This window comes from Mustela lutreola, chromosome 4 (assembly GCF_030435805.1).
Source record: "Mustela lutreola isolate mMusLut2 chromosome 4, mMusLut2.pri, whole genome shotgun sequence".
Lineage (NCBI taxonomy): Eukaryota > Metazoa > Chordata > Mammalia > Carnivora > Mustelidae > Mustela > Mustela lutreola.
The window spans coordinates 33,813,339-33,826,752 of NC_081293.1; the positions used below are offsets into that span (position 1 = coordinate 33,813,339).

The window sequence follows — 13,414 nt, forward strand, 5'->3', positions numbered from 1 at the left end:
CGCCAAAACCAAGCTTAATTGAGGCTGATGAACAGACGGGCAACTCTAGGAGCTCCTCTACCTGAAGAACAGAACAGAAGGGCCATCTGCTCAAAAGTGAAATTGGAATAAAAACATTGCTATCAACCTGGCAAGTTCTTAAAGGTGCCCAGAAGTTCTCCTCAGGAGCACTCCAGAAACTTGTGCCTCTTTCTTCACCTTTGAGAAAAACTTTCTCACAAATGCCAACACTCATGATCAGTCACATACAATTTCTCTTTTCCTCTTTCTGTTGCTGCTCCTGGAGTTGAGAAACCCTTGTCCGGCCTATCTGGAATCGCTGAGGCCTGCAAATGTGAAGGTAGTGATCTTCCCCCCCTACTCTGTATTACTTCTTGGCACTCATTCTGGTGTATTCTTCACAGGAGAATGGGGAAAACCTTGAGGTTACTGGGGGTTTCTCCCCTCTTTTGTCTCTCTCTCTCCTCCCCATCCATTGCTTTTCCCACTTCCCAGTTCAACACCATCAGACCTGGATTCAAATTCTGACAGTATGATTTACAGGGTGTATGACATGGAGTATACTTCCCTTCTGGGCCTCAGTGTTTTCATCTTTAAAATGGGAGTAGGGACAGTACCAATTTCATAAGGTCATTGTGAAAATGAAATGCATTAATAAATTCAGAAGAGTGTGTGTGTGCGCACAAGCGAATGTATGTGTCTGTATGTCTTGCACTTAGCATCATGGCTGGCACAGAGCAAGCACTCAATAAATGTTAGCTCTTGCTTTTTAGTTCTTTTGTGTCCTTCACCTACGCTAGCATGAGCTTGCCAGCAAACCTGGGAGAATATTCCTGGGCTCCTCAAGCGCCAGACTCATTCTCGCTACTGCCAGAAGATGTGTTAAATCAAGCCACAGCAGAGAAGGAATGAACAAGCTTTCATGGGGTTAAGGAGCCTGCTGTACTTTTCCTAACAGAGATTTACTTAAGTCTTATTTTTCAAGCCATACAACTTCTTCAAGTCAGGTCAACTTCTTCAATTTAAGCTTTGAACACACTTTTTTACCCAAAGTCAGGATACATTTTAATTTTCTGAACATAAACAAGGCATGATTACTGAGGATAATATGGGAAAACACAGAAAGGTTCAAAGAAGATGAAAATCACCTGAAATCCCCTCCTTTCAGAGAAAACCACTAATAACATTTGCAATCTTTTCCATATGCACATATCTGTTCAAAATATATTTCTATCATTTTTAAATGTTTTTGTTCCATTTTTATGTTTTGTTTTTGTCACTTAACTTATAGAGTGAATACTTCCCAGGATTACATATTCATAAAAAATGACTATATCATAATCCATTATGAAAATATGCCATAATCATTAACATAATCTTCATTGTTTCCAATTTTATACAGTTTGCACAACCTTGAAGTGAACATTTTTAATAGAAATTTTTTGTTCTCGGGGCGCCTGGGTGGCTCAGTCTGTTAAGCGTCTGCCTTTCGCTCAGGTCATGATCTTAGGGTCCTGGGCTGGAGACCTGCATGGGGCTCCTTGCCTAGTGGGGAGTTAGCTTCTCCCTCTCCCCCTCCCCCAGTGCTATGTCTCTCACTTTCTCTTTCTCTTAAATAAGTAAAATCTTAGGGAAAAAATTTTTTTTGTTCTGAATTCTGAGTTTTGGGGGGAAGTGAGTATCTGGAGCCAGATTTCCAGGGTCAGAAAGGAATGCCTTTCTTAAGGCTGCTGGTAGATACTGCAAAATCCTTCAGAAACGGGGTACCAGTTTACAATCCCAACACCAAGGTCAGAAGGACCCAAAGCCTTATTTTTGGTTTCTGGGTCCTCATGAATAATCCTCGTTACTTCTAAGGAGAGGTAGTGAAGGGTTACTTACCAGAGCCCTGGAGAGGGATGGACATAGCTTCCCGCTGCTTGCTTGCTTGCTTGCTTGCTTCAAGGGAAGCTCAGGTGTATTATAGAGGCGTCTTGCTTGCAACAGCTCCGACGGCCTGACACTACCCTAAATTTCTCCATCTTTTTAGTGAACGTCCAAAGCACCTGCACGCAGAACAACAGCGTGATGGCCACCATCACCTATCTAACTATCTCAGCCTTCACTGTTGCCTCCCTAACACTAAGCACCAAGTGGGAACTCTCTGCTCTCTTGTTTCCCTGCTCACTTCTCCACGCTACCCTGTCAGCTCCGCGCACCACCATCTTATCTTGCGTGGCACCGTAGGCCCCGCCCCCGGCATCGTAGGCCCCGCCCCCCGGCAGTCTGCGTGCAGAACACATGCCCGGCTCACGCGGCTGAGCCAACGTTGTGTCCTTCATAGAGCCTTCTATGCCACACATGCCTGCCGGGTGCTATTTTTTTTTAATTTAGATATAGATACTTTATTTACAAATATTTAGATTAATAGCATGTTATTACATCAAATTAAGAGTACAGCAGTCCGAATAAGTCCTGTTACAAAAGCGAGAAAACCACTGTAACTAACTTTGGGAATTGAGGTATTGTATTTAAGCCACCGTACTTAGTTTGATCGCTACCTTATATCCCTTATGTATCTTAGGAACCGCCCCTCCCATAGGTTTACAAGTGTTGTTTTGGGGTACAAAAACAGATGAAAAATGTTAATACTGATTTATAGCCAGTTATCCGACCACCAAGCAGGATGGAGTTTCTCGAATGGCACAGACTATTTTGTCCTCTGCTGTTCACGACCTGCCCGGGTGTAGAAAGTTACTGGAAGCAGGTGTTAGCCCTACCGCTGCTCCACTGGCCCAGATTACTGGGTTGGAACTCAGTGCCGGATTAGGAAGTCGTATTGACCTGGGCGGGCGCCTGGGGGGTCAGTTGGTTAAGCGGCTGCCTTCGGCTCAGGTCATGATTCCAGGGTCCTGGGATCAAGACCCACATCAGGCTCCCTGCTTAGCAGAGGGTCTGCTTCTCTCTCTCCCACTGCCTGCTGCTCTGCTTACTTGTGCTCTCCACCTGTCAAATAAATAAAATCTTAAAAAAAAAAAAAAAAAAAGAAGAAGAAGAAGAAGAAAGAAAGAAAGAAAAGAGAAGAGAAGAGAAGAGAAAGTCGTGTTGGCCTGGGAGTCATCTCTGGGGTTGTAATTCTAGTGGGAGATTTTAGCCGTTCAGTTTGACCCGCTGAGATGTTCCCAACCCCATGAAGCTAGTAAAAACTGTTGAGAGAATCAGTTTACCTTTATGTAAAGTTTGAAGCTCCCAAATGAAATGTACCCCAGCCCTCTCACTAGTTGTAGGACTTTGGATAAGTTACTTAACTTGACAATGTTCAGTTTCCTCATCGCTAAAACAGATCCTAACAGGTATCTTCCTCATATCTTCATCTTCATCTTCATCTTCAGGAAGACTAATGAACAAATACATGTAAAACTCTTGAAATAGTGCCTTGCATAGTGAAGACCAATGTAAAAATCGCTATTATTGTTATTGGTGTCCCATAACCATCATCCTTTAACGATGAGATCCTCTTCAACTCTGTCTCCTTCAGCCCTACCCTTACCTCTACCCATGCCTCCTTCTCACATCTCAGTCATTCAACAGTAAGTACATCTCGAGCACCAGCTACTGTGCCAAGTGCTGAGGACATAATTTACCTTTCTTTTGGAATCTAGTACAGGTAACAGACAAGAAGCCAAGCAGTTGCACCTGCCCAAAAAGAGCTAGGATGGGGGTAGAGATGCCTTTAGGGTCACCTGACCCAGGCTCAGCATGCCATAAAAGCTTTCCCAAACAGAAAGACCTAGAAGATGAGCTGAGATGAGACAGCTATGGGGTCACAGGAGACGAATGTGAAAAAGAGAATTATAGACAGAGAGCAGAGCACATAGAAGAGCCTGGAGACAAGAGAGAAGGAAAGTCCAGTTCAGTAAGAAGAGCTTCTCAGGACAGGGAAAATTGGCATGCTGGGAGGGGCACAGAATTCTGAGGGAAGAGGATGATGAACCCAGCAGGGCCAGATCATCTTGAGGAGCTTGAGAACAGTAGGGAACATCTGAAGGATCTTCAGCAAGGTAGTGAGGTGGTCATATTTCCATTTTAAAACATTTCTCAGGCTGTTGAGTGCAGACTGGATTGCACGAGGTTAAGGTTGGGCCACAGAGACCAGTTAGGAGGCACAAGACGCAGGTGGGATGGTGGCAAGATCCAGGAAGTCAGTGGGAACTGGGGATGGAGAGAAATGGGTAGATATGTGAGATTTTGGGGGGGGGGAGAGCAAGCCAGTGTGGTAAGGGACTGGCTAGTGGTCCTGAGGAGTCAGGACCACCCCCTGCCCCAGGTCCTGACCTGGCCCTGGATTCTTCAGCCCCTCTGGGTCCTGTTTGCCGCCTCTGCTGCTCCCACAAGCCCCCAGCCTGGCAGTCAGACTCTTCCCCAGATACCATCCTAAACTAGTCCTCTGTCATCCCCCAAAGTCACTGGGCTTCCTCATCATTGGATTACGCACCAGGAAACACAGTGGCACCCACCCCATTTCTCACTCAAGCAGCAGCCCTGCCCTCCATCCCTCCTCCCGGACGGGCTTCCTGGCACAGCGCTGCTCATCCTTCCAGCCTGTTCTGATAGCACCTGCTCATAGGGGACACCCCTGCGCCCCCCGTTATTCTCTCTCATGGTACTGACAATCAGCACGCATCTGTTGTCGTGTGCCTAGCCCCAACCCCCGACATGCACTTTGAATGTTAGATCATGATGCCTGTTTTCCATCATCTCCCAGATACCTAGCTCTTGCCCGGCACACTCTAGTGCTCAGTAAATATTTGTGGGATGAGGAATGAGGGAAGGAAACACAATTTGTCTCCAGCCATTGGTTGGGGCAATTCCCTTCACAATCCAACGCTTGTGCTCCTCTCCAGCTGCATCTCCAACCTTACTTCCACATGCACATACCCTGCCTTGCATGTATGGATGAGCGGGCACATACACACACATCACACACACACACACACACACACACACCCCTACACAATTTAGGCTACACAATGCCAGCCTGACTACAGCTCCTTAAGTACCAAGCCTGTGCACACACGGTTTCCCCTACAGCCCTCCTATCAGTCCAGTCAACTCCTATCCATCCTTAAAGCCCAGCCCAGGGAATACCAATTTCAGGAGGCCTTTCCTCACCACCCCATCCCAGCTACGTTTTTCTCCCCTTCCCTCTCTGCTCCCTCTGTACTGCGTGGTCATTGCACTGCACGTTGTATCTGAATTCTTTGCACTTCTCCCCTGCTAGACTTAACTGAGGGCAGGCTCTACCTTTCAACTTGGGACCACCAGATCTTGCTTTCTGAAACAGTACTACACTTGTTACACAGGTTACCTGCCCCTTCCTCTCCCTCCTGAAAGACCTGCCCCACCCTCTCAAGGCCTTGGCACCAGCAGCCTCTCTGCTTTTAGACATGGTGCTGACTGTGGATTTGGTCTGCCTTGTCCATGCCCTTTGACAGCCAAGGGCTAGTGGCAAATCACAATTCCCCCATTCCCTTCATCCCCAACATTTTCCTACAGATAAAAGCAAATACAGGGGCGCCTGGGTGGCTCAGTGGGTTGAGCCGCTGCCTTCGGCTCAGGTCATGATCTCAGGGTCCTGGGATCGAGCCCCACATCGGGTTCTCTGCTCAGCAGGGAGCCTGCTTCCTCCTCTCTCTCTGCCTGCCTCTCTGCCTACTTGTGATCTGTCTATCGAATAAATTAAAAAAAAATTAAAAAAAAAAAAAAAAGCAAATACAAAAAATGCACATAGCAAACAAGAAGCCAGGTACAATGGCTTCCTCTGAGAGGGAGCCTAGGGTATGAGGAGAGAAGAACAGTTGGGTAAATAAATGCCTTTTGCTGAATTTTACTACAGAAATGTCTTAGTTTTTCAGCTACATTGTAATAATAAAGCTGTTACTAAACAAAAGGTGTGACAAGGGCAGGAAGTCTTGAGAAGACAAAGGCAACATAGGTCAGGGGCCTCAAGAAGTGTGTGGTACTTGTTGATGTCATCCGGGTCCCCCTCATCCACACCCTTGGGCCTCCTCCATCGCTGGATGAACAAACAGAGACATCCCCACGCCCTGACACCACCACCACCAAACAAACAGCAACAACAACAACAACAACAAATATGGAGAATTGTACTGTCCTCTGAATCTACCTGACCCAAGAGTTACAGATACTGTCCTACCAGGCAGGAGAGAAAGCTCACACACGCATAAGGAATGTGCCCCGAGGAGCGGGTATCCCCAGCCGCTGTGTCCCAGCCCCCACCCCCCGAACCCCCCATCCCATCTCCAGGGAAGAGGCCCATATACCTTTAGGGGCCTCTCGGGGCTACAGAGGTGTGCACAGCTGCCCACGTGTGGTGCAGTCATAAAAATGAGCACTGGATACAAATGTGGGTGGAGAAAAGCTTAAGGACTTTTTGCTCTGACCTTAGCTTCAGTTGGTTAGTGTCTCTGGGACTTGTCCACCCATCCCAACCTCTGCCTATGGAGGCCCCAAAGCCAGGCAGGCCCAGTTCCCGGCCTGCAGAGGGGCCTGGAACATACAGTCCTTTCATCAGAGCAGCAAGTCTAGGGGCCACTTGTACCCAACACCACCTCTTCTCCCAGGGAAAAGCAGCTTCATTGTCCGTAAGTCTGAAGGAAGGAGACCCCTTCCTGAGCTGCAAAACAGGGTGCCTTGTTTGTTTTATCCGCACCCCTTAATGGGCCTTGTTGTTGAGCAGGCCTGCATTGAGCCTACCTTTGGCCATTCTGCCTCTTCATAATTATGCACAAGGCGAAGAAAAGCAACAACTGTAACTCGACACTTGGCGATTCAACTTGGCCACCCTAAATAACAGTCAGCCTGGGAATAAAACATCCCGCAACAATGCAGGCCCGATGGCTATTAGGGTGATTTACTCTAGACCATATGAAGTTCAGCGGCCGGGAAAGAGGGCCAAGCCTGAAATGGTCTTTCACGCTCTGTCGTAAATTCAGATCACAGCTTCAAAGGTGGTGCCAAAGTATTGGTAACCCAAAGTCAAGGGGCCTAGGTTTTGTTTTCCAGGGCAAAGGGACACCGTCAATGATGGGAGAGCTCTGTGGAGGTGACCCAGGGATGGGTTCCCGGCCACCTCTCCCCTCGCTGTGTCCCTTTGGCCGAAGGGGCATAAAAGGTGTCAGTGGCCCCAATGCTCGGTAAATCACTGGGTGTGAACTCAGCCGGGCTGGGTGATAGCCTTCAGGGCCCTTTCTCCTAGAGGCCAAGCCCTGTAGGCCCCATACTCAGTGACCCCATGGATGGGTCACCAGAAGTGTGAGACCAGACAGCCTGTTCAGTCACCAGAAGGGACCTCTTCCAGGGTTAGGGAGAGGTGACAGAAGAGTCCTCAAACATCCCCCCACCCCCAAAGAAATGGCCTCCACTGTCTCTCTGGATGGGAATTTTTTTTTCAGAGAGCTCTCAGGAAAACACTACATGCCAACATGGACAACTTCATGCTCTCCAACATTTACTGAGCTAGGCTTTAGGTCAGGAATAGTGTTACTGAAAGAAAAAAAAATTGTTTCAGAACCAAAAAGACCAATGGGAAAATGTAGACATACTTCATGCGAAATAAGTTCTAAGGTCATTCAACAGTAACAGCTCCCATCTATTAAGGGAATGCTTTGCCCAGTATTGACTTTGAGAGGTAAACAGGATTAGAACTGCCATTTACAAGAAACTGAGGTCAAGGACTCCACCCACAATTTCACAGCTAGCTGCACCAAGGCGTTTACAGGGACGTTGCCACATTTAATTTATATTTAAAAATTTAAAATTGGGGGTGGTGCATTTACAGTTAGTGAGTCATTTTGAGCATAAAAAACCCCCAAGTGTTTTAACCATTTTTATGCATTTATTTTATTTTATTGGACATAGCAGAGAAACGGGTTGGCACAACCTCCGTCTTAAGACAGATATTTATTAACTGGGGAGAGTAACAAATCACCCGGCAACCCAAGGGGGCCCAGTGGTTCAGGAGACCTGGGGTCCAATCCCACCAGAGCATTCGCTTGCTGTGTGGTCTCAGACATCTTCCTCTCCCTTTCTGTGCCTCGGCTCATCTTTAGGCTCCCCGAAATAGTTCTGGAGTTGGAGTTTTCATCGGTACTCTGGGAACAGAGCCTGCCACCCAACACCTCAGCCGGAGCAGGTAAAAATTTTAGGCCCCTTTATCTTGCCTTAATGCTCTGGTCAAGCTAGATTGGTATTATATTGGAACTACAGAAAAGCCTCAAGTTTTATGTAGCACAAGCTTCTGCCACTGACATGGCCCTAATGGCCCAGTCCAGGGGATACCAAATAGGTTTTGTTTTGTTTGCATTTTATCCAGACAGGGCATAGAAATCACATCAGTTATTTTCATAGACAGAATTTAATATAAGGCATCATGAACTATGTAGCCAAAATTCTAAAAAAGAACTTTTATGGCAGTAGCAACTGTAAGCAGCAGCTACCACCCCTATGGTCAAGGCCTGAAGGGAATTATTAAAACACAAAATCTCGGATGAGGAGCCCACAGAGACAAAACTCCGACCGCTGAGGGGGCTGGCAGGTGGGGGCCCAAGCCTCTTGGACATCTCCATATGCCCACACTCAACATGTCCCATCCTGAACTCTTCACCTTCCCTCTTCTCCTGATATTGACCACAGTCTGCCCTCTCTAGCCTAGTGAATGTGACGTCCACCTCTAGTCATTCCAGAGAGCTTCTTCCCTCTTGGTCCTCACACCCGGTTGATCAGGAGGTCATGTGATTGAACACCCTGGTGCCCCATGCCCCTGTAGCCCTTCTCTCCAGGCACCTTGGAGCCGCCATTGTTTCTCAAGAGGACAACCAAATTCTCTTACAAACTCCTTTCCCTGCCCTTCCACTTTGCCCCCATTCCAGTCCAGCCTTCAGTGTCTAAAACCAATCTGAAGGTATGACAGTTCCCTATTCAGGGGCTCACTATGACCCCTCTCAAGAGCTGGAAGTTTGGCAGGACACACGTCTCTCCATGAGCTGGAGATAATAACACCCTGAACTATAGCTTTATCCAGTCACTCTCCATCCTGCCTGCTGCTACTCATGCTTTCCAGTCCCTGCAGTTGGTCCATGGCACCATTTTTTCTGTTTGCACCTGGTAACTCAGGCCTATTTTTACAAGTCTGTTTCTAGCTCCTCCTCAGTGAAGCCCTCTTGGATTCCCAACCTCTTTAATCAGATTTCATAATTTCATCCTTGAGGCAACTTCTGGCATCTTTTAAAGCATCCCTCTCTGGAGATGTTATATTAATATCACGAAAGTAGACTTCAAGACAGAGAATACTGCAAGGAAGACATTTCATAATTAATAAAGGGGGCAAGTCTTCAGAAGGTATGATAATCATGGGTGGGTACGTTTCTAATAATAGAGCTTCAAAAGCCATGAAGCAAAACCAAAAGAGATAAAGGGGGGAAAAGATAAATCCACAATAGTAGTTGGATATCTTAACACTTGGAATTTGCTAGAACAAGTAGACAAAAAGTCATAAGGACACAGAACACAGAAGCAACCATATCAAGTGCTCTGACAACCAATTTGAAAACATTTTCACAGTTTCTTATAAAATTAAACAAACATCTACCCTTTGATCCAACAATTTCTCTCCTATGTATTTACTCTTGAGTAAATGAAAACATATGACCACAAAAAGACTTGTTCACAAATGCTTATCACTCTTTTTTCAGCCCTAAACTAGAAACAACCCAGAAGTCCATCAACAGATGAAGGGACTAACAAATTGTAGTTCATCAATAAGCAGAATATATTCAACAATAGAGAGGGATAACACAATGCACACATTACCATGGATGGCTTTTTAAAAAAGATTTTATTTTTAAGTCATCACTACACCTAATAAGGGCTCAAACTAACCACTCCAAGATCAAGAGTCCCATGCTCCACCAACTGAGCCAGCCAGGCACTCCAACATGGATGACCCTTTAAAAATGTTTTATTGAGCAGGGATGCCTGGGTGGCTCAGTTGGTTGGATGACTGCCTTCAGCTCAGGTCATGATCTAGGAGTCCTGGGATTGAGTCCCGCATTGGGCTCCCAGATCCATGGGGAGTCTGCTTCTCTCTCTGACCTTCTCCTCGTTCATGGTCTCTCTCTCAAGTAAATAAATAAAAAATCTTTAAAAAAAAATGTTTTACTGAGCAAAAGAAGTCAGATCAAAAGATACTGCATGCTATCCTTTAGACAAAGTTCGGAGAATAAGCAAAACTAATCTACAGTGACAGAAAACATATGAGAGGTTGGCTGGAAGAGGGATTGGCTCCAGCTAACAGGAGGAAACTTCCTAAGGTGATAGAAATATTGTTTGTTGTTGTTGTTGTTGTTGTGATGATGGTTACACAAATGTATACATTTGACAAAGCTAACTGACCTGTTCACTATAAAAATATAAGCAATTTAATGTATGTAAATTATACTTCAAAAATGTTGACTATTAGGGAAAAAAATAGAGAGAGAGACTGTGAACATAAATGGTCTGGCCACTGCAGAAAACAGTGTGGTGCTTTCTCAAGAAGTACAACATGGAATTACCACGTGACCCAGCAATTCCACTCCTAGGTATGTACCCAGAAGAACTGGAAACAGGTACTGGGACAAACGCATACACAGGTATGTCCATAGGCTCGCCGTTCGCAATAGCCAAAGGTGGGAACAGCCCAAATGCCCACCATCAGGTGGCAGTGACAGTTTCATGGTTTCAAGACTGTTGCATTTGTATACTTTAAATATGTGCCATTTATGGTATGTGAATGATTCTTCAATACAGCTGTCAAAATAACACACACATAACAAACGTTTGAAATCTGCCCAGAATCAGCTTTTCCATACAGAATTTCTTGCAGCAGGTGTTTTCCTGGTCGCTTCTTCTCCCTGTTGCATAAAGATGGGGATGGGGCCGGAATGACCATGGTCAAAGGAACATCAGGCTCCATCCCATCCCCATGCGGCCCACTGTGGGCTCTAGGGCCTTTCCAGCTCTCTCCCCCACAGATTGCCTGCAGATTCCCTGGGAAGGAGAAGCTGACTCCCAACTCCTACATATGCCCCCACTTTCTGCCCTTCTCAGTGTGGACCCCCTTCTGCTCTAGGCCCTTCTCTTACCTTCCTAGGCTGAGGACAGCACCTCCAGGCCCCTCCCTGGTCCCTGAAACTCCAACCCAGCCCCCTCTGTCAGTTCCTTCCAGGATGTCCCCTGCTGTCCCTGCAAGGAGATTGAAGCAGTTTGGCTTTGCTTAAAGCTTCTGTTTGCAGGAAGGATTTTGTCACACATGCTAATGAATGGCCTGCCTGACTGAGCAGACACAGAGGCAGAAGAAGTGGGGTGGCCTCTAATGAATTCTTCCTGGCTGTTGCACTGATAAGATGACAAACAGATGAGTGAGGACTCTCCTCCTCTCTGCTGGACTTAGGCATCACCTTCCCGGGCAGCTAAGCCCTCAGGCCTGTGTACTTCTGGGAGCTCGTGGCCTGGGTCAAGGCAGGGATGGATGTGTGAGTAGTGGGAGCATGTCAGCAGATGGGGCTGGAGGCAGGCAGGGCCCAACGCCAGCCGATTCCCCACTGTGTCCAACTTCTGGGCTCCTAAACCAAGACCCAGGCATAGCTGAGCAATTTACCCAATGGTTTTAACACTGCAAAAAAAATGCCTCTTCTTCCTTCATTCTTAGTCGATTTTTTCCTTTTTACAGGAGTAGTTCTTATGTATTGTACAGCATTCTGCAAATGAAGAAAACACAGAAGGGCCACCTGGCTGGCTCAGTTGGTGGACTGTCAGTGCAACGCCTGATCTCAGGGTTATGAGTTCAAGTCCCACATTGGGTGTAGAGATTACTTTAAAAAAATAAAATCTTAAAGAAAGAAAAAAAGAAAACACAGAAGAAAATGAAATCACTGTGATGTGATTCTATCGCCCAGAGATCATCATGTTCGTTTTGCTTTCCTTTCTACCTTCCTTCTTAATGCATATGTTTCTAATATCATAAGCGGAATCATAATAATGATGGTAAAAATTTACCGAACAAGTGTTTACTATGTACTAGGCTATACTGAGCACTTCACACGAATCATCTCCTTTAATTTTCCCAATAACTCTGAGCGATGATATAATTATTACCCCCATTTACGGAGTAGTTAAAGCTTAAAGAAGATAAGTCACTTGTCCAATGTCATACAGCAACAAAATGGTGGGGCTGGGATTCCAGCCATGGACATCTGATTCTGGAACCATATACTTCACACTTTGAAACTGACTAACTATCCTGAAAACCTCTTTCTGAGTCCTTAGTCTTCTGTCTCATTTTTGACGACTGCATAGTAGTCTACTGTTCAGATGTACTGTAATTTCCCCAAGTCCCTATCATAGGACATTTGATTGTTTTCAGTGTTTTCCATAATTCATTCTCCAGTGAGCATCCCTCTAGTTAAATATTTGCTCAAAAACTAAAATTAGAAGGTCAAAGCATGTGGGTAATTTTAAGGCTTTTGGCACATGTTGCCAAGATTGTCCTCTAAAAGTAATGACCAAATTATACTTCCTACATCCTTATCCACACTGGACTACAAAGTGATTAGAGGTAGCTCAAATTCTGCCACATGAATAATAAAATTTAGATTAATTAGGGGCTCAGGGTAGCCTAACCTTTTCCAGTGGAAATTCCTTCTTCCCAGAGCAGAGGAGCTGGAGCCAGATGTGAGGCAGGGAGGATTCTAGCGCCAAGAGCTCAAGATCACCTTCGTTTAATCGAATCAGCTGAGTAATTTCTAAGTTTCTCAGAAACGCCTGCTCACCGGTTGTCATAGAATAGCCACGGTCCCGAAGGAGTATTGTGTGTGCGGTGTCCATGGCTGCTGAGTCCAGATGTCAGCAGCCCCGAGCAGGGGGAAGATGGACACCCGGGGCTCAGGACTCAAAGGTTCTTATCCCAGTTCTGGCATCGCTTCTGAGCATGAACAAGACATGATTAAGCTTTGTTTCCTTCATCTGCTAATGCTGGGAGTGCTAATGCCTGGAGCTCCCACCCCCAACCCCCGTGGGCCCCTGTAGCCCAGAATAGGACAAGTCCTTGCCCCCATGGTCCCACACTTCCACCCTTCAAACCTCCTCCTACAGGAAGGCCCTGATTTCTTTGAAGAGTTTGCCTGATTTTAAGAACTTGTCAGATCCACACAGGATCATTAATCACATCTGCAAAGTCCTTTCTGTCCCATAATGCATCCGAATCACAAGGCAAGCCTACCAGTCATAAATCCTCCCTCACTCAGGAAGGGGCCTGTATGACACGCATACAACTGGGGGTGGGAATCTGGAGGCCATCTCAGAACTCTGCCTACAA

The 13,414-nt window shown here is 46.2% G+C and overlaps 1 long non-coding RNA gene across 2 annotated transcripts; it reads left to right on the forward strand.

Moving 5' to 3' along the window:
• Positions 1-2,282: 2,282 nt before the first annotated feature.
• On the forward strand, positions 2,283-11,952 carry LOC131828648 (uncharacterized). Of its 2 annotated transcripts, none has more exons than XR_009352524.1 (4): positions 2,283-2,351; positions 8,112-8,194; positions 10,520-10,640; positions 11,771-11,952. It is a non-coding gene; the product is annotated as an uncharacterized LOC131828648 (long non-coding RNA). The 2 variants fall into 2 exon arrangements; XR_009352525.1 differs by having other exon boundaries at positions 10,571-10,640.
• The last annotated feature ends 1,462 nt before the right edge of the window (positions 11,953-13,414 follow it).